We start from the raw sequence: 24,277 nt of genomic DNA, 5'->3' as shown, positions 1-24,277 counted from the left end.
CGGCGGAAAAAACGTCGAGTTCTGGTTTGAGGACCCAATTGTTGAGAAAATTCTCTCAATGGGACTCAGAGTTGCTGGAGTCAGTTAATGCAAAGGTTTAATCTTGCAGCAAGCTCAAGAATGTGTGTGTGTATGAATGTATGTGTGCGAACGTGTGTGTGAGTTTGTGTGTGTGAGAGTTTAAAGAACCTGTTATCCACAGGCAGGTCTTAACTAGAATGGCACGGGTCCAGTCTGTCTCATCTTTTTTGGAAGGTCCAGCGCTCGGCCGTAACCCTTCTGTCTGTTTGGACTCTCACATACATTCGGTTAATCATAGAAAAACGAGAACAAAACTTTTTAGCCCCTTAAATTCATAAAACAGACATGGTGCAGTTATATCCATTCTAGAAAATAAGAGTAATCACCACCATTCCTATAAATTCTGGATATTCTAACAATCTGAATCTTTTTTAAATGTTCGATGAAGCCCTTTGCTGTTCTGTTTAGAGACTCACCTGATCATAAACCAAGTTTTGCTCTTGAACCAAGCTTCTAAACTCTTCACCTTTTTCATTTCTCAGTTAGTATTCACTTTAAAACTGATTAAAAGAAAAATAAATGAATGCCTATCAACAAATGTGGGATCTAAACTCTAGTGCTTCCTCTAAAATAATTTCCTTTCTCAATTCAGAAATGTGTGTGTGTAAGTCACAACACCCGTGACACCAAAACGGCTTTCTTTTCTCTCTTTTCTCTACACTCTGCACTGTGAGCACACACACCAAATCAGAAAGGCTTTATTCTCTCTTTTCTACATTATGGACTGTGGGGACACAAAACCGCTCTCTCTTTTTTTTTTTTTTTGATTGTGTGCCAGGGTGTTGTCTCACGTATTAGATTATGCTTAACATACAAATGGGTTTATCAGTCACATCAGAATCCATACATATTGATCCCCCAGTAATAAAATGGTCGGATCTTATCAAACACACTTTGTTTCTTGTGACAATCAAGTCAGCGAAACAGCGTATACACGTCAAGAAACTGAATCAAGTTTGCCACAAGAACTCATAAGTTTGGCAGTATTGCTCTGCCGTCAGCAATCATACACCCATTCTATTTTCGTGAGACATGTGCAGGCACCTGTTAATCTACTGTTCTATCACTATGAATTAGTTTATCTATTATCAATAAGGATACTTCTACAACTACTATCAAAGTATGTCCGGACTTCTTATGTTGTCAGTTGCTATATATGAATAAGTGGATAGCTACTGACAAGCATTAAGCATGTCACACAGCCCAAACATATAACATTTCAGGACACACCACACAGTTAACAACCACAGTGAAGCGTGTCAAAGCCCAAACATGTAACATTCAACAGGACACTTACACAACACATTCAAATCAAACAGTCAGACAACATACAAGAACATATACCCCAGCCGGCATTGCTCCCTGCCTATTTTCGTACAGCTCACTATGTGTGCGCACACCTTTATTCACAAACTCTTCAACTTATACTCTTTTACCGAAGCTGCTACAGCTCGATTGGCCGAATACTATAATAATAGATCCTATTTCGGTGAATTTGACATCTGCCTTACATGTAACAGATTAGCGGTTTAGCAGTTTTAATTTAGTTTGAGTGAAGGAATTCATTTTATCGCAAAATCCGAAATTGTGAAGAACTCATGAAAGTAAGCTTATTCTCGGATTCCTGAAACTTTAGATTTGCTCTTTCTTTTACTGCAAAGTACAACGTTGTTTTTTTTGTTTAAATCTTTCTAGACATGGTAAATATTAAGGACAAAGCAGTTTTAACATAGTTTGAGTGAAGGAATTCATTTTATAGATAAAATCCCAACAAGATTTCTTTTGCACAGACAGAAAGGGCTTCACCCGCAAAGGTAAAGCCTGCCAAAAATAGAAACAACTCATTAGTGCTGCTCTCCACGGAAGTCTTTAGTAAAAGGCAAAAGACTTGTACGTTATGAAGAGAAACCAGAGTACGATTATCCGTCACTGCGGGAGCAGGGCATCAGGCTAGTTGGCATAGCCACCTTCCCCATGGTGAGCTTTGCTTGGTTGAGACGCATGCTCCCCCCCCTTGCTCCTTGGCTGACCAAGCAGGAACAATCGGGCCTTATTCGATTGCTGCCTTGTCTTTTACTTTGAGCAAAAGACAAGGCAGCCACAAACACCACGGGAACACCGTATTGAGGCTTTGTTCTAACCGCTCATTCGGTGTCGCGTTTCTTTCAAGCAATTCTCCCGGTTAGCCCGCACTCGGCTCGCTCCCAGAGCCGTGTTAAAGTCTACTTCGCATTCGCTCTCTTTTCTCAGCAGACTAAAAGAAAGTTTCATCTTGGGCTCCCTGAAACTTCCATCATGCACCGCTGTTTGCTTTTTCACAAGAGCAGAGAAGAGCGCACCATTCCCAGCAGCACTGCAGTACCGGGTCGATGCTTGGAGTGAAAGGAGCAAGCTCCTTTTTCAACTCCTATTGCTAAAAATCCATTTAATATGTAGTCCTCGTATAGAGGTCATATCAAATATTAAACTGACAATAAAAGATACTACACTTGATCTTAGCCAAAAGGCCGAGAAGCGATAACTGTCCACTGGTTCACGTCCGAGGGCCCTTCCTGGCACAATGCGCACTTGTAGCGGTGTTCTTTTTATGGCCATAGGTGGCCAGAGTGTCACTTTGCACCTCTGCCCACCCGCTGCACTGAGCACTCCTCAGCCCTTTTAAATGGTATAACTTTGCACTCCCGCACGCTCCAGCGAGCACCATTCAAGCAACAACTTTGCAGTCCAGCTTCGAACATCGGCACAGTCGCAACAAGTAAGGCGACTCTACTCAGAGAAGTCACTCTGCACAGTAACAAGATTTCTTTTGCACAGACAGAAAGGGCTTCACCCGCAAAGGTAAAGCCTGCCAAAAATAGAAACAACTCATTAGTGCTGCTCTCCACGGAAGACTTTAGTAAAAGGCGAAAGACTTGTACGTTATGAAGAGAAACCAGAGTACGATTATCCGTCACTGCGGGAGCAGGGCATCAGGCTAGTTGGCATAGCCACCTTCCCCATGGTGAGCTTTGCTTGGTTGAGACGCAAGCCCCCCCCCCCTTGCTCCTCGGCTGACCAAGCAGGAACAATCGGGCCTTATTTGATGGCTGCCTTGTCTTTTACTTTGAGCAAAAGACAAGGCAGCCACAAAAACCACGGGAACACCGTATTGAGGCTTTGTTCTAACCGCTCATTCGGTGTCGCGTTTCTTTCAAGCAATTCTCCCGGTTAGCCCGCACTCAGCTCGCTCCCAGAGCCGTGTTAAAGTCTACTTCGCATTCACTCTCTTTTCTCAGCAGACTAAAAGAAACTTCCATCCTGCACCACTGTTTGCTTTTTCACAAGAGCAGAGAAGAGCGCACCATTCCCAGCGGCACTGCAGTACCGGGTCGATGCTTGGAGTGAACGGAGCAAGCTCCTTTTTCAACTCCTATTGCTAAAAATCCATTTAATATGTAGTCCTCGTATAGAGGTGATATCAGATATTAAACTGATAAGAACAGATACTACACTTGATCTTAGCCAAAAGACCGAGAAGCGATAACTGTCCACTGGTTCATGTCCGAGGGCCCTTCTTGGCACAATGCGCACTTGTAGCGGTGTTCTTTTTATGGCCATAGGTGGCCAGAGTGTCACTTTGCACCTCCGCCCACCCGCTGCACTGAGCACTCTTCAGCCCTTTTAAATGGTATAACTTTGCACTCCCGCTCGCTCCAGCGAGCACCATTCAAGCAACAACTTTGCACTCCAGCTTCGAACATCGGCACAGTCGCAACAAGTAAGGCGACTCTACTCAGAGAAGTCACTCTGCACAGTAACAAGATTTCTTTGCACATACAGAAAGGGCTTCACCTGTAAAGGTAAAGCCTGCCAAAAATAGAAACAACTCATTAGTGCTGCTCTCCACGGAAGTCTTTAGTAAAAGGCGAAAGACTTGTACGTTATGAAGAGAAACCAGAGTAGGATTATCCGTAGCTGCGGGAGCAGGGCATCAGGCTAGTTGGCATAGCCACCTTCCCCATGATGAGCTTTGCTTGGTTGAGACGCTTGCGGGGGGGGGGGGGGGCAAAAAGCAGGTAAGAATAGGTTTGAATGTCCAAATATATACCATCAAAAGCGGAAGCGGAGGTTGCAAGTAGGTGTGAACGTCCGACCAAAGTTTGTAAAAAGCAGGTAAGAAAAGGTTTGAATATCCAACCAAACATAATCAAAAGCGGGAGCAGAGATGTTCGACTGCAAGTAGGTGTGAATGTCCAGCCATAATTACTCACAAACGGGTAAGAAAAGGTAGTATTGCCAGACCATACATGATCAAAACAGGGAGCGGAGGTGGTTCAGCTGCAAGGTGTCAATGTCTGACTATAGTTTGTAAAAAGCGGGTAAGACAAGGTGCGAATGCCCGACAATGTATGATCAAAAGAGGGAGCGGAGGTTTTCGGCTGCAAGGTCTGAATGTCCAACCATAATTTATACAAACCGGGGAAGAAAAGGCTCAAAAGTCCGACTATACACCATCAAAAGCGGGAGCGGAGGTGTTCAGCTGCAAGAAGGTCTGAATGTCCACCAATAATTACTGAAAAAAGGGTAAGAAAAGGTGCGAATGCCCAACCATACATCATCAAAAGCGGGAGTGGATGTGTTCGGCTACAAGAAGGTTTGAATGTCCGACCATAGTTTGTAAAAGGCGGGTAAGAAAAGGTTCGAATGCCCGAACATACACCATCAAAAGAGGGAGCGGAGGTGTTCCGCTGTAAGAAGGTGTGAATGTCCGACCATAGTTGGTAAAAAGCGGGTAAGAAAAGGTTCGTGTGCCCGAATATACACCATCAAAAGCGGAAGCGGAGGTGTTCGGCTGCAAGAAGGTGTGAACTTCCGACCAAAGTTTGTAAAAAGCTGTCAGAAAAGTTTGCTTATTATCATTAAATAAAAGTCACAGCCAAAGAGGCCATTTCATATCAAAACTTCACAAGGAGAAGTTGGGAGACAAAGAGAACTGTGTTCGAAGAAGGAATGTTGTCTCCTCACTGATTGTTATCTTTATAGCTCCCCAAATAAGGAGATGCCTCCAAACTCAGGAGATATACCAGACCTGGGCATATAGAGGATTGTATGTATGGATATGTGTGTGTCACCTAATAAAAGAGCAAGGGAGGCAACCACTCGTTGGAGAACTCTTGTGAATCTGCAGAGAGAAGGTTCGTGTGTTGTTCTCCCCTTGCAAGTAAAATTCTGAGGCCTCTGAGGGATTTCTTGGTTTCATACCGTTGTCTGTTAGTTAATTTTTCTAACATTTTGGTCCTTCGAGCCGGATCCAACATTTTGTACGAGGGTTTCTACCGGGAGGGCCGAAACTCTGTAGACTGTGCACAGCCCGACTAGGTCGGAGAAAAGACGCACGGGGCTAAAATTCTCCGTTCGCCAGAGAAGGCCCTTTCCGGGAGAACTCCTCACAAATGACGGCATCCAAGCGCAGTTTTACAACGGACAGTGGATGAGACCAAGAAAAAAAAGGAACAGCTGAATTATAAGTAATATATTTTGATATTGAATGTTGCAACTGAGTTAGAAAAAGGATGGAGGGTTGAAAGTCCCTGCCAAAGTAAGGTGGGTTTAAGTCCCAACCTTAGAAAAAGGAAGGAGGGTTGAAAGTCCCTGCCAAAAGTAAAGTTACAAAAAGGAAGGAGGGTTGAAAGTCCCTGCCAAAAGTAAAGTTAGAAAGAGGAAGGAGGGTTGAAAGTCCCTGCCAAAGTACGGTGGGTTTAAGTCCCAACCTTAGAAAAAGTAAGGGGGGCTAGAGTCCCTGCCTAAGGGTACTTATTGTCTGTATGTCTATTGTATTTTGTGTTTTTTTTGTGTGTGTGTGTTTTAAGTGCGTGAGTGTGCACGTGAAAGGGTGAGAGGCGCTGTTTTGAGTGTGCGCGGGGGAGGGTGCAACTTGCTGGTTTGAGTGTGTGTGTGTGTAGGAGCCGTTTTGTGCGTGTGTATGAGAGAAAGGAACGAGTGATTGGAACAGAGTAGCAGAGTAACTGGGAACCTAACGGTGTCAACAAAGGTTACTGACTGTTGAAGTAGACAAACTCGGACGTTCATTAAGGATAAATATATTAATAAAATGGGAAATGTGAATGGTACAATGGACGGGGAGGGGGATCGTAAATTTATGGAACAGCAACGCCCCGGTTCATGTCAATACCTAAATCACTGGAAAAGAAAATATGGTTTTTTGGGAAAATTGTCAGTCCCTCAGTGCCAAATGCTGGTGAACAAATTAAAAGATAAAGATAAAAATAAAGGTCGAAAACAGGACGGACCCAAAACCACTACTGCAAAAGTGTGGTTGGCTGAAGCTCATAAGAGGAAATTAGGGGAAGAGAAAGGGAGAAAGGAAAAAGGCACAATATGTGCTGTTGTCCGTCCTGAAGACAATGAAGCAACCCCACGAGCCCGGCGGGCAGATGAACCTGTCCCAGCGCTGGAACATGCGCCCCCCGTTACTGGTGGTTTTGCCCCGCCATACTCTCTGTACCCAGATTTGAGTGGCGCGGGAGCAGTAGGAGGGGGGTCACCGATCCCTGTAACACCCGCCCCATCCATGCCTCGTGGAGGCTACTTACTTCGCTCATCAATGTGTACACCGCTTGAGTGGAGCAAACGCATGGGAGGTGATTTAAGTCCTTTTAATCCAACAACTCTAGAGTGTTCTAGTTTGAGCCCACAACAGGGCCACCTTCTCCCGATGGTGGAAGTTGCAAATCCTAATGCCCAGAATGATAATGATCGAACTATGCTTGTGTATCGTACATGGACACAAGCAGACGTGGTGGCCGCAGTGGCTGGAATCACGTCACACAAAGACGATGCACAAAGATGTGTGCAAGAAATAAGTCTTATTCGAGGATCTTATCATTTGAATGGAGCAGAATGTCAAAGTGTTAGGATGGCCCTTATCAACAGCAACTAAAAAATGCTTTGCTGTCTGGCATGAGACCTGAAATTAAAGAGTGGGTGAGTAAACATTTTGTTCACCTCCCCACATCTACTCTTCCTCAATTTATGGATCAGGTCATACATGCAGAAAAAGTGGTACAGAACAAAAAGAAGATCAGAGAAAAGAAAGCTGATGCGTTTGTGGCAGACAGCTGTGATGATTATGGGGGAGGAGATGCAGATGTGTTTTATATGGAAGGTCCAAGCTGGGACAACAGAGGACGAGGAAGAGGTAGAGGCTTCTCCAGAGGGAGAGGTAGAGGCTTCCCCAGAGGAAAGGTAAAACTTTCAGATATAGAATGTTGGTTGTGTGGCAAGTCAGGACATCTTAGTAGAAACTGTCCTGAAAAAGAGAAATGGCAATGATTAGACAGAGAGCAGCCGAGTGCAGAAAATGGAGAGGAAAAGCCAAAAGTGGTGGATGAGATGTTGGATTTAGTGGATATCTGCACAATGGCTGATAGCATGCCCCTAATTACTTTACTGGTCCATGGGAGACCATATGTGTTTTTATGTGAATCAGGAGCGTGCCGCACTGTGATGAGAGATGATTGCCACAAGTTCTCTACATCTAAAGATAGCATTTTTGTAAGATCGGCAAGTGGAGAGGTGCAAAAGAAACCTATGTCCACCAAAATAAAGTTAGACTTTCCAGAAAAAGGTGGAAATTCCTGGGGACAAGTGGTGCTTTCCCCAGACTGCCCCTTTAATCTACTGGGACGAGACTTTATGGAAAAAATGAAAATTGCCATATACCCAGCAGAGAATGGGGGCATGTTGGCACGTCAATATGCAGAGACCCTTGTTATACAAGGCTCTGAGGAACCACACTATCACTGGTCCTTGGACTTACCAACTATCTTTGCAGAGGCTATAGCAAATTGTTAAGCCGAATTTGTTCCTCTCCAAGGTAGATAGATACTGGCGTATGTGGATGACAACCTAGTGGCAGGAAAGTCACAACAGAAATGCAAACAAGACACCATAGCGCTGCTACATTACGTAGCAGACACAGGAATTAAAGTGAGCAAAAGTAAGCCGATAGCTTATTTCTCTAAAGGACTGGATCCTGTGGCCACACCCCACTGCGTACAAGCAGAAGCAGAGGCTACCAAAGCTCCACTGGAAAGCCAGTTACTCATAAAGAACTGCTGCGAGATTTGCTGGAATGCAATATTGCTACCAAAAGCTATTGCGGTCTGCATATGTGCAATGCACACACAAAAGGAACCGACTTTGTAAGCAAAGGAAATGATTTTGTAGATAAAGCTGCAAAGTCACACGTTTTAACTATGACTATGGAAAATAATGTTTTAAAATACATGCAACAACAAGCACCAAACAGCAAAAGAACTCTGTGGTGCAATAAAGGAGCAATTTTGAAAGATGACATCTACACCTGACCGTTGATGGAAAACCAATCTTGCTAAAATCCATGTATAAATGGGCAGCAATTGTGGCACATGGGCCACCAGTATGAGGATGATGACACTGCAATGGAAAATTAGTTCTTCTATGCATTGTATTGAGTGTTACTGTGCATGAACTGCAAATGACCGAGTTGCAAGGTACCACCCTGCCTTGTTTTTCTTAAATTTCTCTTTACAATGGTGGGCTTGTTATCATGAGATAGCTGCACTTTAGGGGGGACAGGGTTAGGCTGGTATTTATGACTGGGTCTGGGTAACCTCATCTGATGGTTGGGGAGGGAAGATAGAAGAACAATCAACTATACCCAAAGAGAGACGACGTGATAAGAGGGCAATATAACTGTGTTTTTGCCTCAGTAATCAGAGCAACTCTGTATTTTGTACTGTGTTGTTCTATTTTGCAAGATATTATTATAAAAGCCTCTTATCTCCTCAGAAGAGAATAACTGACTCTGTGCATTACTAAATTTCCCCAAAAACACTCTAGCAAGTTATCTGAAAAGGATGTTCGAAACGGAAGATATAAGTCAATATAATAATGTTTCGAATGAGACTTTGCCATTACAGGTTGGAGCAGAGCTTAATATCGGAGACTGGGTCTTCACGAAGGTGATAAAGAGGAAGGTGTGGAACAAACCGAGCTGGGAAGGTCCATTCCAGATCCAAACACCTCAACCGCTGTCAAGGTCGAGAGACGTGATACTTGGATACACAAGAGGTACTCTTTGCCTTCCCCTGACTGCTAGAGAGGGAAGTCCAGCTACAAAGTGGACCAGGTGTATAGATCCTGGTAAACTCAACGCTGGTGAAGCAGGGACATCTCTCTAGCACTTAGCAGGGCAAGAGGCAGAGAGCACCAGAGAAGAGAGGAAAAGAAGAAAAAATGGAAGGTTCAAAGTGGTTGTTGGTAATAGGACTGGTCATAAGTCTCTTTGTGGTTCTACCTATTTTAGGTTGGGAGACTTATGGGAAATGGGAAAACAAAACAGGTCCATCAGGGCACTGTTAAGCAGCAAAGGATATTGCTGAAGCAGGGAAGGTGCATACCTTCAATAATTGTGTTTAGACGAAATAAAATGAAAAACCTTTTGAGTGTAAATTGATAAGGTTGTAATACAAATGAAGTTCTTACAGAAAGCTAAAAGGACTTGTAAGATACTGATGTGAAGGTTGACATTTATTAATAATAAACAGGAGGGAAATGTCAGAAAAGTTTGCTTATTATCATTAAATAAAAGTCACAGCCAAAGAGGCCATTTCATATCAAAACTTCACAAGGAGAAGTTGGGAGACAAAGAGAACTGTGTTCGAAGAAGGAATGTTGTCTCCCCACTGATTGTTATCTTTATAGCTCCCCAAATAAGGAGATGCCTCCAAACTCAGGAGATATACCAGACCTGGGCATATAGAGGATTGTATGTATGGATGTGTGTGTGTGTCACCTAATAAAAGAGCAAGGGAGGCAACCACTCGTTGGAGAACTCTTGTGAATCTGCAGAGAGAAGGTCCGTGTGTTGTTCTCCCCTTGCAAGTAAAATTCTGAGGCCTCTGAGGGATTTCTTGGTTTCATACCATTGTCTGTTAGTTAATTTTTCTAACAAAAGCATGTAAGAAAAGGTTCGAATATCCAATCAAACATAATCAAAAGCGGGAGCCGAGCTGTTCGACTGCAAGTAGGTGTGAATGTCAGATCATAATTTGCAAAAAGCTGATGAGAAAGGGTGAGAATGCCAGACTATACATCATCAAATGCGAGAGTGGAGTTGTTCAGCTGTAAGTAGGTGTGAATTTCCGACCATAATTGCTGAAAAATGTGTTAGAAAAGGTAAGAATGCCGGTCCATACATCATCAAAAGTGGGAGAGGGGGTGTTCGGCTGCAAGTAGGTGTGAATGTCCAACCAAAGTTTTTAAAAAGCAGTTAAGAAAAGGTTCAAATATCCAACCAAACATAATCAAAAGCGGGAGCAGAGCTGTTCGACTGCAAGTAGGTGTGAATGTCAGATCATAATTTGCAAAAAGCTGATGAGAAAGGGTGAGAATGCCCGACTATACACCATCAAATGCGGGAGCGGAGTTGTTCGGCTGTGAGTAGGTGTGAATCTCTGACCATAATTGCTGAAAAATGTGTTAGAAAAGGTAAGAATGCCGGTCCATACATCATCAAAAGCGGGAGAGGTGGTGTTCGGCTGCAAGTCGGTGTGAATGTCCAGCCATAATTACTCACAAACGGGTAAGAAAAGATAGGATTGCCAGACCATACATGATCAAAACAGGGAGCGTAGGTGGTTCAGCTGCAAGAAGGTGTGAATTTCCGACTAAAGTTTGTAAGAAGCGGGTAAGACAAGGTGCGAATGCCCGACAATGTATGATCAAAAGAGGGAGCGGAGGTGTTCTGCTGCAAGAAGGTCTGAATGTCCATCAATAATTGCTAGAAAACATGAAAGAAAATTTTCGAAAATCAAACCGCACATGATCATAAATGGGAGAGGAGGTGTTCAGCTGCAAGAAGGTCTGAATGTCCACCCATAATTTCTGAAAAATGGGTAAAAAAAAAGGTGCGAATGCCCAACCATACATCGTCAAAAGCAGGACTGGGTGTGTTTGGCTACAAGAAGGTGTGAACGTCCAACCAAAGTTTTTAAAAAGCAGTTAAGAAAAGGTTCGAATATCCAACCAAACATAATCAAAAGCGGGAGCAGAGCTGTTCGACTGCAAGTAGGTGTGAATGTCAGATCATAATTTGCAAAAAGCTGATGAGAAAGGGTGAGAATGCCCGACTATACACCATCAAATGCGGGAGCGGAGTTGTTCGGCTGTGAGTAGGTGTGAATCTCTGACCATAATTGCTGAAAAATGTGTTAGAAAAGGTAAGAATGCCGGTCCATACATGATCAAAACAGGGAGCGGAGGTGGTTCAGCTGCAAGGTGTGAATGTCCGACTAAAGTTCAAATATAATAACAAAATCGGGAGGAGAGGTCTTCGGATGAGAGTGGTTGAGAATTTCCAACCATAATCTATAAAATGCGGTGAAAAAAAAGGTATGATAGAACACCAAAAGGTGGAGCGGAAGTGTTCGGCTGCAAGAAGGTGTGAATGTCCGCCTATATTTGGTGAAAAGCAGGTGAAGCAAGGTCTGAATGCCCAACCTTACATCATCAAAAGCGAGATCAGAGGTGTTTGGCTGCAAGAAGGCCATAGTTTGCCAAACGCGGGTAAGGTGCGATTGACCGACTAAATATCAACAAAAGTGGGGGCGGAGGTCTTCGGATGCAATTGGTTGTGAATATCCCACCATACAAGTATGGTGGAGAGGAAGCTGTGAATGGTCGACCATAGTTTGCAAAAAGCGGGTGAAGAAAGGTGCGAATGTGCAACCATACATGATCAAAACCGGGAGCGGAGGTGTTTGGCTGCGACGAGGTGTGAATGTCCACCCATAAATAATGAAAAGCGGGCAACAAGTAGGTTCGAATGCCCAACCATACATCATCAAAAGCAGGAGTGGATGTGTTCGGCTACAAGAAGGTTTGAATTTCCGACCATAATTTGTAAAAAGCGGGTAAAAAAAAGGTGCGAATGCCCGACCATGTATGATCAAAAGAGGGAGCGGAGGTTTTCGGCTGCAAGAAGGTCTGAATGTCCAACCATAATTTATAAAAACCGGGCAAGAAAAGGCTCGAAAGCCCGACTATACACCATCAAAAGCAGGAGCGGATTTGTTCAGCTTACAGAAGGTCTGAATGTCCATCAATAATTGCTAGAAAACATGAAAGAAAATTTTCGAATATCAAACCGCACATGATCATAAGCGGGAGAGGAGGTTTTCAGCTGCAAGAAGGTGTGAATGTCCACCCATAATTCCTGAAAAATGGGTAAAAAAAGGTGCGAATGCCCAACCATACATTATCAAAAGCAGGTGTGAATGTCAGATCATAATTTGCAAAAAGCTCATGAGAAAGGGTGAGATTGCCCGACTATACACTATCAAATGCGGGAGCGGAGGTGTTCGTCTGTGAGTAGGTGTGAATCTCTGACCATAATTGCTGAAAAATGTGTTAGAAAAGGTAAAAATGCAGGTCCATACATGATCAAAACAGGGAGCGGAGGTGGTTCAGCTGCAAGGTGTGAATGTCCGACTAAAGTTCAAATATAATAACAAAAGCGGGAGGAGAGGTCTTTGGATGAGAGTGGTTGAGAATTTCCAACCATAATCTATAAAATGCGGTGAAAAAAAAGGTATGATAGAACACCAAAAGGTGGAGCGGAAGTGTTCGGCTGCAAGAAGGTGTGAATGTCCGCCTATATTTGGTGAAAAGCAGGTGAAGCAAGGTCTGAATGCCCAACCTTACATCATCAAAAGCGAGATCAGAGGTGTTTGGCTGCAAGAAGGCCATAGTTTGCCAAAAGCGGGTAAGGTGCGAATGACCGACTAAATATCAACAAAAGTAGGGTCGGAGGTCTTCGGATGCAAGTGGGTGTGAATATCCCACCATACAAGTATGGTGGAGAGGAAGCTGTGAATGGCCGACCATAGTTTGCAAAAAGCGGGTGAGGAAAGGTGCGAATGTGCAACCATACATGATCAAAACAGGGAGCGGAGGTGTTTGGCTGCGACAAGGTGTGAATGTCCACCCCTAATTAATGAAAAGCGGGCAACAAGTAGGTTCGAATGCCCAACCATACATCATCAAAAGCAGGAGTGGATGTGTTCAGCTACAAGAAGGTTTGAATGTCTGTTAGAAAAATTCTCTTAAAATTAGGCTCAGAGTCGCTGAATACGGTTAACACAAAACATTTATTTCTTGCAAGAAAGAGACAAGTCCGCACAAATCCACACAACCTGTCGGGAAGATCGCTCAGAGTTGTCTCCCGACAAAATGGTGCTCCAGCTATTTATGTTGTTTATGCTTCCTGATCACACAATGTTATGAGAAAAGGCGCTTTTCTCACCATTCATTATTATGGAAAGGAACATTCAATGTTATGGGAAAAGGTGCTTCTCTCCCCATTCCTTGTTATGGGAAGGAACATTTAATGTTATGGGAAAAAAGGCATTTCTCACCAGTTAATATTATGGGAAAGACTAGTACCAGAGTCAAAACACTTTTGCTTTAATCATAGAAGAGGAAAAGATGGAGGGACCCTTCTGTCATAGTATAACTATATCATTTTTCCAACATTCCCTCCTGTTTATGCTATGAAGTATTAAAACCCCAAAAACCCTGCAGCCCGTACAATTAACATTGAATATATTTCTACCGTTCGCAGTGCATAGGAGCGAAAAACCCATTTGCTTTATTTACGGGAAAATTCTCCTATGGCCCCATTCTCTCTTTGGCGACCAACCGCTTAGTCACTCACTCAGTATCAAAGGTCGCACTCCGAACCGCTAATTTCAATGAATGGTGATGGACCTAGGTGTGACCAGCAAACACAAAACGGATACTCAACCTAAAATACATGGCAATAAGGACAAAAATCAATAAAAATGGAAAAACATAATAACAAAAATACATGGCAATAAGGACAAAAATCAATAAAACTATGACTAAATGATTAAAAAAATAGACAAAAAGCAATAAAAACTATGACTAAATGATTAATGAATAAAATTAATACAATGGAATAATAAAAATGGAAATATGAAAGACATAACAAAAATTAATACAATGCTGTTTATTCAGTTCAGTTCCGTCACCAACACTGCAATCGTCTGCTTCTGGCGGAAAATCAGTCCGGCTTGGTCTTGAACGGTTAAGCTATCTTGGAAGGAGAGGTTACTAGCACTTCACTTCCCGGAAGAGGTCTTTACCACCTCTTATTCCCTAACTAATCCTCTTTTAGGACACTTCAGGATATAATTCAGCCATATAGTGGTTGGAGGCTGTAGATTGTTAGACGTTACTTGGTGGAATGAACTCTTCAATTCAGCTTTTCATTCAGTTGGGGTGGAGCGCTTAGCTTCGCCGTCCACCCTTTTGTACACATGTGGATAAAAATTTGTGATTGTTCCACCATCATCTTGGCATGATGGGAATTCCAGAATTCCAGAAACCTGGTCAGTTACCTGACTTTGAGTCCTGTAGTGGTTCTGCTGCTGATGCAGTGAATTTAACCTGTGGACAAATGTTAGCAGGAAAAAGCAACATATCATCTTTACAATGCTCTACATTCAGGAATTATCTTTTAATAGGTCCAATTCCCATGTTCATTGGTCTTTCATATGAATGCAAAAATAATCATTAAAGAAATCATTGAGAATTCACTCGGAGTCATTCAAAGTACTTTGTACTTTAAATGTTATCTGTATCATCGTCTCCCTCGTCCACGTGTAGCTCGTTGTCATCATCACCCTCTACAATAGACAGAGACCAACCCACTCTCCATCATGTCAGTGAAGGGGTCGTTGATTTTCTATCAGCTCTGCAGAGAGTGATGCGAGTCCCTCTTTGGGATTCTGCCATCTGCGGAAGTATTGTTAGGGATAAAGGAACAGGATAAAGTTCCAAACATTTTAATTGTTCAGCAATGCCTTGTAGATGTAATTTATCCAATAAACATTTTTATTTATTGTTGCCCACCAGAAAAGAAAAGATTCAAAGTCTGTAGTTACTTGATTTCTAGCTTTAAATTCATCTGGGACTCAGAATTCCAATGCTATCCAGGTACACTCTGTTGTCAAATGAACCTCCAGACACAGTTAAATGCTTGAGACATTGCAGCTTCTCACCCAAGGCCTTAAAGTCCCCCACAGGGAACAGACGGAAAGGCATCAGTAGTTGGGCTATTGTGCAGCTGCCAGTTAGGCGGAAGGACGGACCTCAGTTTCATTTCCCACACAGCCACCAGAGGTCTGCTCTCATGGAAGTCTGGTTCCGAAACCAAGATGCTGAGTAGTTACCTGCGTCCTGAGTGACATTGATGGATTCTTGACAATTATCTGACATGAGTGTACCCACATTCTTACCTGTACCCCTGTGGATGAAACATATATAATTACCCTTATAAGCCAACGCTGAGGGTGGTACATCTCTTTTCTTAACTGCTGGGAACAACAAAGAGAGTTTTACATTGCTCTGTGTTAGGTACAAAAGATTCATTTTGCAATTGTAATGCCATTGTAATGCTTCATTTCTAGATTTATATTCTGGCTTTAGCACATTCAATACAATTAGATTTTGTCATGCTGTATACATTCTAACAAAATTCCAACTGATACACCGACGATTCTTCAGAAATCTTGTATTAACATACATTTCACATATGTACTTTTCAGAATACACATGGGCTTTTTGGTGGTCTTTACATAAAATAATTGAGCATAAGTCAATGTCAGCCACCCCATCTATTCCTGCAACAAAAAATAGGTTGACAAGTTGTCTGTTGGACCTGAAGGACCTCCTATCTCTGTGGTCAGTCTGTGTCTGTGTGATTCGTTGTAATGCATTATCTTTAGTTTTTTATTAATCTGTGCTTAATCCCATAGAATTAGCAATACTATAATAAGAATAATGATTAACAATAAACAGCTGGTTCCTTTTAACCTACAAAATCCTGGTAATCTAAATGGATGCCACGGCTGCTGTCTGTCTATCCCTGTCTTATTTTAGCCACACCCTATGTTCCCATTTTAGCCGTTGTTTTCTTCACTGAGGTTGAGACGAACCCCCCCCCTGTTGAGAGAACTCCCCTTTGTAGTCAGACTCATGCCTCAGAGAACGGTGGTGGGTAACTAAACTTTCCCTACTTCTGCAGGTTGTGGCCTTACTAGTTTACAGTGTAATGAGTGAATCCAGGATATATTAATTTAGCTGCTGTGGTTTCTGTAAGCAGTACCTGATATGGACCTTCCAACCTTGGCTGGACCAGTTCTCTTTCTTTATCACTTTGATGAGGATCCAGTCCCCGGGTATTAAAGATTCCTCCGCAGGGTCACCTGGAACAGACACTAGACAGAAGAGATCTCTCTACTTGTTAACATTTTAACCATGTATCCTGCTAAGGTTTCTTCTCTTTCTTCATCATGTCCGGTGAATAGTTTTAACTGTGGTAGTAAAAATGGTCATACATTATCTCAAATGGAGTTAATCCTGTGCTAGTTAGAGTAATATGCATGTTTAGGACTACTAGTGGTAAACAGTAAACCCAATTCTTCCCAGTTTCTTCAGTCTTCACCTAATTATTCAATTGTCTCTCCAGCAAACCTGCTGATTGTGGATGATATGCACAGTGGTTTCTGAGATCCTTTTTTTTTTTTTTTTTTAAGTTCTTCGCCATCAGGAAGATAATATTGTTTACAAAGTGCGTCCCTGTTATCACTGTAGAATTTTTTTCAGGAATTCCAAATCTAGGTAACATTTAATTCACCGGTGTTGAGAGTGCATCTGCCTGTCCATCTGGAAATACTTCAACTAATTTGGTAAAACATCACTAATCACCAGGGAGACACCTTTATTTAATTCAATGAAATCCATACAAACGTGTTGAAAAGGGTCCTCCGGCCTCGGGAACTGTCCTCGTCCCGGTCCTAGGCCATATGTATGGATCATATTTTGCACATATTTGACATGTTAGACAAAAATTCTTTATTATCATATTATGATATTATTATTTATTATAAATAAAACCATACACTGCAAAAACCTTGTTCATTATTGCTACCATCCCTCCTGTAGAGACATAACGTACTCCATGGCTCGATACTGAAGCATATTTAAACAAACTCTTTGGCAGTATAAGTTCTACATTTCATAGTAAATGGCACCTTTATTCTTCCAGATCTGTCCTTGTAAGTGTACATTTGGTTTTGCATCTATGGTCCAATTTAATGGACTAGTATATGCATCCAGTTTCTCAGAATACTCTATTCCTGGCTCCACCTTCTACCAATCTGAGGCTTCTTCACATGCAGTCACAAACACCCCTAAACGCCTCCAGTGGTCATCTGTGGGTTTGGAGAGTGACACATGGGGTGCATAACATGATCTTAAAAACTTTCTCATGCTGTGGGAGAGTAAGCAGCTGACTGCACAACAACCCTCTTTATTCCAGTATAAGTGTTTTAACTTTAGCATGTTTTAACTTTCTCATTTGTTTAAAAAATAAAATATGTACTCCCCTTGAATATATTTGTTATTGGCCTGTGTGGAGTTTTAAGTGGAGTTTTGGATGCTTACTCTGATAAACTGCATACACATCACCTAAATAGTACTTCTCTCCCTTCCAACAAAAAGTTTAGTCCTTTCTTCCTTTTCTTTTTGTTGTTAGAGTGCTCCTCTGCTTTCCCTCTTTATTCCATTGCTGTGCAAACACATTAAGATGACTGTTTATTGTCATGTTACAAGTCACACAAAATTACTCTGCATTTGACCCATCTAGTTTGGCACCTGTTGAACACACATGCACAACCTTTCTGTTTAATTTAATTTATATTTAGAATCTGCTTATAGTGTTAATATATTACTCCATATATTACGCTGATTTATTGCAGCTGTCTTTAAATTTCTCTTTAAGAAAACTATTGTTTGATATCTGACTCACATAGCATATTTCATTGCTGTGTTTTTTTTTAAATATATTTTCTATATAATATATATATATATATATATATATATATATATATATATATATATATATATATATATATATATATACTGATATTCACTTTAACCCATTCTGTGAGATAAATGCTTTAATCTCTGATGAATATGATGTCAGTTCCTAAGTTCATAAGTTCATAAGTTTTAGGGAAGTTAGTCAATCAGAAGTAATGAAGCATTACTTAACCATAGCATTACTTAACTTAACATTAATATGTTAAATTCTCTATTCCGGCTTATGTTTCTGATACACTTATGATTTATTTGCAGAAGAGCTAATCTCAAATTTAGAAAATGTTTCAGTTTGGCTTGAAAACCATCTGCACCTGAAAGGTTTGACTGTCTGGTCTCAGACCTGCTTCAGGTGGAAATTATTTAATTTTTTAATGCCTTGAAATTTGTCATTAAAGAATATTCCAACTTCAATACCCTTATATGTAGAAATGAGTTCTAAATGCAACCTGGAGGGTTTGTTAATCTGTTTACTGTAGCAAGCAAGAAATGAGAGTTGTTACTGCAGTTTTTTTTTTATGATTTCAGAAAAATAACTCTCCCTTCATCTAAGCAAAGTCTGGTTGAACACTCATAACTTTTCTCTGTAAATCTCATCATGAACCTGGAGCTTTGACTTGCACCATTTTCGTTCGGCTCTCTGACACTTCCTTTTCTGTGCCCTGACCGACTCTTCTCTTCTCGCATTTTGGTGCCCTTTGTCCACTTTTTAACCATTCTAACGTTGACAGGAGCCATGGTATCCAAAGCATTCAAAAGACTTGATGTGTAAGAGCTCCACAGATCATCATCATTAGAACACAGAGTATTTTCAAAACTGATAATTTGCAGGGGGCGTTTAGTCACACGCTAAGTTAAACCAAACACTTCAAGGAAAGCAGTAAGTTCTTTAGCTTGCTTATTATGGGCTACATCCATGTGCACATTCAAGTCCCCTGTTATGACTAAACAGTCAACAGCAGTACACACAATTTAAAGAAATTCAGTAAAATCATGAATAAAATCATTCTGCGGTGAGACAAAGTATTTAAGATTGTTTTATCTCCATTTTTAAATGACACATGCTCGAATTAAGGACAAAAATAAATGTTTTACCTTGTGAGTGGGTATATTGGCCCTGAATATGGCACAAAGACCCCCCCCCACACACACACACACACACACTCTCGTCTTGTCTTGTTGTTTCATCTCTCAGTTAAACACATAAAATCAAGACTGTGAGAGGAAAGTATCAAAAGCATTGTTAGACAGGAAAAAGTCAGAAAGCTGTTGGTATACAAGTTTTCCTAGGACTTTGCCTAAGAATGGCAGGTTTGATATGGAAATGATAAAAATCTCAGCTTGTAAAACATCTTTTGCTCAGATAGTTTTTTTCTGTGAAAGGGGTAAAGATTTGAAATGATCTGTTTGTTTGTCTGAGATCTTCTGAACTTTAACTCTTTAAGAGAGCTGCTAAATCATAATACACAAACTTTTACAAATGTCTAGCTTTAATCCTTGTTCTTTTTTTGTTTTGTTTTTTTAAACAAGATTTACTTTGTACATTACTTTTGTCTTCCCCTTCTCTAGGATTGGGCTATGTTACCATGTTCAATTCTCCCTCAAACCCAAATTTATTTTCTCATCTGTCTAAATATTTAATATTTTCGGGGTTTTTCTGAAACATGATTTTAGCACTCCCACTTAACTCCCAGTTAGCTTTAAAACAGGTATTTCCCATACTGTCCTCTTGCAGCTAATCAATTTTCAGTGGAGTTATTGTGAGTACTACTAAATGAAACACTACTTCTGTCGTTATGTCACAAGCAACAACCAGACTCCAATGTTCACCACAACTCAATTAGTCAGTAATACATTTTTCTGTCGTCACCATCAGCAACACCACACACCAGCAGCTGTTTCACTCTTATATAGACATAGCAAATAAACCAACACTGCAGCAAAGAAGGAAAAAACACAACAATTTAACAAACAAATAATTCAGCAACCAGCCCTCTTAGCAAAACAAACAATTCTGTCACAAAGCAACAATTTAACAAACAAACAAAAATTAAAAAACCAGGCCCTTTACCATCAGCAACAACACACACACACACAGCTGTTTTACTCCCATACATACATAGCAAATAAAACAACACTGCAGCAAAGACTTTAACAAACAATTTGACAAACAATTTAACAAATAACCATAGATGGGGGGGCAACAATTCAACAACCAGCCCATTTAGCAAACAAATGTTTTAACAACCAGACGTTCAACAGACAAACAATCACGTATGACACAAGCAAAACTAAAATGGATTTAATTCTTGCGATATTTTATTGCAAACTGTCTTAAGAAAGATTCTATTTTTAACGCGTGGCGCGGAGTTATTTATTCCTGTAGTCTTCTCACACAGACTATGGACTAACCTTTGCTGACTGCTTCTGCTATCCTGGGTTAAAACACACATAGACCTTTCACCTTTCTAAAAGGCTACTTACAGTACCAGCTAAAGGCTTTTCCTTTGATCCAACTTTGCTGACTGCTTCTGCTATGGGTTAATCCAGCACAATTCACACACAGTTTACAGTTAAAAGGCTTATTTCCTTTGCTTCACCTTTTCTGACTGCTTCTTTTATGGGTTCATCCAGCACAATTTACACACAGTTACCAGTTAAAAGGCTTATTTCCTTTGCTTCACCTTTTCTGACTGCTTCTTTTATGGGTTCATCCAGCACAATTTACACACAGTTACCAGTTAAAAAGATTACCTTTTCTGACCGCTATTAGGTTTCTATGGGTTAATCCTATACACAGTTACCAGTTAAAAGGCTGACCTTTTCTGACTGCTTCTTTTATGGGTTAATCCAACACAACATACACACGGTTACCAGTTAAAAGGCTAACTTTTTCTGACTGCTTCAATTGTGAGTGTTCCAACATAACTTATACACAGTTATCAGTTAAAAGGCTTCTTTACTAGGTTGCATTCGAAATAGTAATATTCTTAGGAAAATAGCAACGCCCCAATTTATTTAAAGGCCTCCAGTTTCCACCAATTGTTAGTTAATTAATCAAAATTTTCCCTAATAATCACACTATTTCTCGGCAACAATAGTAACACAAAGGGTTCCTTACCATAAATCCACTGGTAAGTTAAACAACGAAGAATCCAGCGAGTCTTTCCACTGATTCAAAAATAGATCCTGTCACCTTTCCTTCAGCCAGTGGCAGCCGGCCTCTATCAGAAACTGTGCTGAGAGGACTTCAGTTAGGAATCCTGGACTCCCCCGTGCACGGTTTCAGCTCCGATTCTGGAAGGTGGAAAGGACTTAGAATCCGGCTCGAAGGACCATTATGTTAGAAAAATTATCTTAAAATTAGGCTCAGAGTCGCTGGATACGATTAACACAAAACATTTATTTCTTGCAAGAAAGAGACAAGTCCGCACAAATCCACACAACCTGTCGGGAAGATCGCTCAGAGTTGTCTCCCGACAAAATGGTGCTCCAGCTATTTATGTTGTTTATGCTTGCTGATCACACAATGTTATGAGAAAAGGCGCTTTTCTCACCATTCATTATTATGGGAAGAAACATTCAATGTTATGGGAAAAGGTGCTTCTCTCCCCATTCCTTGTTATGGGAAGGAACATTCAATGTTATGGGAAAAAAGGCATTTCTCATCAGTTAATATTATGGGAAAGACTAGTACCAGAGTCAAAACACTTTTGCTTGAATCATAGAAGAGGAAAAGATGGAGGGACTCTTCTGTTATAGTATAACTATATAATTTTTCCAACAATGTCCGACCATAGTTGGTAAAAAGCGGGTAAGAAAAGGTTAAAATACCCGTCTGTAAAAAATCAATAGCGGGAGCGGAGTTGTTTGGCTACTAAAAGGTGTGAAAGTCTGACCATGGTTTGTAAAAAGCGGGTAAGAAAAGGTTCGAATGCCCAAATATATACCATCAAAAGCGGAAGCGGAGGTGTTCGGCTGCAAGGTGTGAACGTCCGACCAAAGTTAGTGAAAAGCGGGTAAGAAAAGGTTCGAATATACAACCAAACATAATCAAAAGCGGGAGCAGAGCTGTTCGACTGCAAGTAGGTGTGAATGTCCAGCCATAATTACTCACAAACGAGTAAGAAAAGGTAGTATTGCCAGACCATACATGATCAAAGGCGGGAGCGGAGGTGGTTCAGCTGCAAGGTGTGAATATCTGACTAAAGTTTGTAAAAAGCGGGTAAGACAAGGTGCGAATGCCCGACAATGTATGATCAAAAGAGGGAGCAGAGGTGTTCGGCTGCAAGTTCTGAATGTCCAACCATAATTTGTAAAAACCGGGGAAGAAAGGGCTCGAAAGCCCGAATATACCCCATCAAAAGTGGGAGCGGAGGTGTTCAGCTATAAGAAGGTGTGAATGTTCGACTAAAGTTTGTAAAAAGCGTGTAAGAAAAGGTGCGAATGTCCGACAATGTATGATCAAAACCAGGAGCGGAGGTGGTTCAGCTGCAAGAAGGTGTGAATGTCCAACTAAAGTTCAAATATATTAACAAAAACGGGAGGAGAAGTCTTCGGATGAGAGTGGTTGAGAATTTCCAACCATAATCTATAAAATGCGGTGAAAAAAAGGTGTGATAGAACACTAGAAGGTGGAGCGGAAGTGTTCAGCTGCAAGAAGGTGTGAATGTCCAACCATAATTTGTAAAAAGCGGGTAAGAAAAGGTTGGAATGCCCGAACATACACCATCAAAAGAGGGAGCGGATGTGTTCCACTGTAAGACGGTGTGAACGTCCGACCATAGTTGGTAAAAAGTGGGTAAGAAAAGGTTAAAATACCCGACTGTACACAATCAAATGCGGGAGTGGAGTTGTTCGATTACAAGAAGGTGTGAAAGTTCGACCATGGTTTGTAAAAAGCGGGTAAGAAAAGGTTCGAATGCCTAAATATATACCATCAAAAGCGGAAGCGGTGGTGTTCGGCTGCAAGAAGGTGTGAACGTCCGACCAAAGTTTGTAAAAAGCAGTGAAAATAAGAAAAAGCTTTTCGTAAGTTCTCCATGATTTGGGATTTTGCTTATAAAATACAGTCCTTCACTCAAACTATGTTAAAACTGTTTTGTCCTTCATATTTACCATGTCTAGAAATATTTAAACAAAAAACCACAACGTTGTACTTTGCAGTAAAAGAAAGAGCAAATCTAAAGTTTCAAGAATCCGAGTATAAGCTTGCTTTCATGAGTTCTGCCCGATTTCGGATTTTGCTATAAAATGAATTGCTTTGCTCAAACCAAGTTAAAACTGCTTTGTCCTTCCATATTTATCAATGTCGAGATAGATTTAAACAAAACAAGAAACCACGTTGTACTTTGCACTATAAGAAAGAGCAACACTGAAGGATCAGGAATCCGAGAATAAGCTTTTCATGAGTTCTGCATGTTTTGGGATTTTGTTTTAAAATGAATTCCTTCACTCAAACTATGTTAAATCTGCTTTGTCCTTCATAGTTATCCATGTCTAAAAATGTTTGAAGCATAAACTTCCTCATATTACCCTGAATGAGAAAGAACCACACTTGTACTTTGCAGTAAAAGAAAGAGCGAATCAAAAGTTTTAGGAATCCGAGAATAAGCTTATTTCCATAAGTTCTGAATGATTTCGGATTTTGCTATAAAATGAATTCCTTGACTCAAACTATGTTAAAACTGTTTTTAACTTCATATTTATCAATGTCTAGATTGACTTCAACAAAGAACAACATTGGATTTTGCAGTAGAAGAAAGAGCAACACTGAAGGATGAGAAATCCGAGAATAAGCTTCTTTTCATGAGTTCTGCACGATTTCGGATTTTGCTATAAAATGAATTCCTTCACTCAAACTAAGTTAAAACTGCTTTGTCCTTCCATATTTATCAATGTCGAGATAGATTTAAACAAAAAAAAAAACGTTGTACTTAGCAGTAAAAGAAAGAGCAAATCAAAAGTTTTAGGAATCCGAGAATAAGCTTCTTTTCATACGTTCTGCATGATTTGGGATTTTATGTTTAAAATGAATTCCTTCACTCAAACCAAGTGAAAACTGCTTTGTCCTTCATATTTATCGATGTCTAGATTGACTTCAACAAAGAACAACATTGTCTTTTGCAGTAGAAGAAAGAGCAACACTGAAGGATCAGGAATCCGAGAATAAGCTTCTTTTCATACG

At 40.9% G+C, this 24,277-nt stretch overlaps 5 non-coding genes across 5 annotated transcripts; all 5 read right to left on the bottom strand.

The window, feature by feature from the left end:
* Positions 1-1,884: 1,884 nt before the first annotated feature.
* Positions 1,885-1,998, bottom strand: LOC140269539 (U5 spliceosomal RNA). The gene has a single exon (XR_011907636.1). It is a non-coding gene; the product is annotated as a U5 spliceosomal RNA (small nuclear RNA).
* Positions 1,999-2,409: 411 nt separating this feature from the next.
* LOC140269536 (U2 spliceosomal RNA) lies at positions 2,410-2,600 on the bottom strand. Its single transcript, XR_011907634.1, has one exon. It is a non-coding gene; the product is annotated as a U2 spliceosomal RNA (small nuclear RNA).
* Positions 2,601-2,908: 308 nt separating this feature from the next.
* On the bottom strand, positions 2,909-3,022 carry LOC140269545 (U5 spliceosomal RNA). The gene has a single exon (XR_011907643.1). It is a non-coding gene; the product is annotated as a U5 spliceosomal RNA (small nuclear RNA).
* A 389-nt stretch (positions 3,023-3,411) lies between these two features.
* LOC140269534 (U2 spliceosomal RNA) lies at positions 3,412-3,602 on the bottom strand. Its single transcript, XR_011907632.1, has one exon. It is a non-coding gene; the product is annotated as a U2 spliceosomal RNA (small nuclear RNA).
* A 307-nt stretch (positions 3,603-3,909) lies between these two features.
* Positions 3,910-4,023, bottom strand: LOC140269538 (U5 spliceosomal RNA). The gene has a single exon (XR_011907635.1). It is a non-coding gene; the product is annotated as a U5 spliceosomal RNA (small nuclear RNA).
* Positions 4,024-24,277: the final 20,254 nt, after the last annotated feature.

This window comes from Leuresthes tenuis, unplaced genomic scaffold (genome assembly GCF_036924035.1).
Source record: "Leuresthes tenuis unplaced genomic scaffold, fLeuTen1.0.hap1 SCAF_14, whole genome shotgun sequence".
In the NCBI taxonomy this organism is placed as follows: domain Eukaryota; kingdom Metazoa; phylum Chordata; class Actinopteri; order Atheriniformes; family Atherinopsidae; genus Leuresthes; species Leuresthes tenuis.
The sequence above is the reverse complement of the archived record's forward strand: the minus strand, read 5'-3'. Positions and strand labels throughout refer to the sequence as shown.